Below are 589 nucleotides of genomic sequence, written 5' to 3'. Positions count from 1 at the left end.
TCCTTCACGACAGCCTGGGGTGGCGTGTCACTTGAATTTGAGTGGGGTTGTATTTAACCTTGGTCTCATCCACTCCATTATTACAGCCATGGGAAGGGTGAGAATATAAAATAACCTGAACACATATATGAAATTGCTGCTTCCCTAGTTGCTGTTTATGTTAGTTCCACCTCAAACTCCTCAGGGGGGCCAGCTGACGAGCCAGCGTTTTCACTGATTGATTCAGACCAGCCTGCCTCCCGTCTTCGAGGACTGTGCAGCTGCCCCTAAAGCAGCAGATTCATTTACCTTACCAAAGGATTCCTGTGTGGTGAACCTCCCTAGTATACTGAAATAGTGTGGTCAACACTGGATTTGTATATTGCTTTTCAAAAACCAAGTGAGCGCTGCACACCTTAGCACAAACTTGACTTAGGGCTCTGCAGTGTCCCAAATCAGGGGAGAAGTCTTGTTGCAGGACGTTCAGCAGACAGGTATAAACCTTCTTACCTGGGGGTGGGGTGGGGGGGGGGGGCTCTTGAAGTAGCAGGAAGCAGAGAGATGGCCCCTCTTTTCCGGTTTGTGGTAGGGTAGGGTCACAATCGGAGTA

This window comes from Orcinus orca, chromosome 10 (genome assembly GCF_937001465.1).
Source record: "Orcinus orca chromosome 10, mOrcOrc1.1, whole genome shotgun sequence".
In the NCBI taxonomy this organism is placed as follows: Eukaryota; Metazoa; Chordata; class Mammalia; order Artiodactyla; family Delphinidae; genus Orcinus; species Orcinus orca.
Note: the sequence above shows the minus strand (reverse complement) of the source record.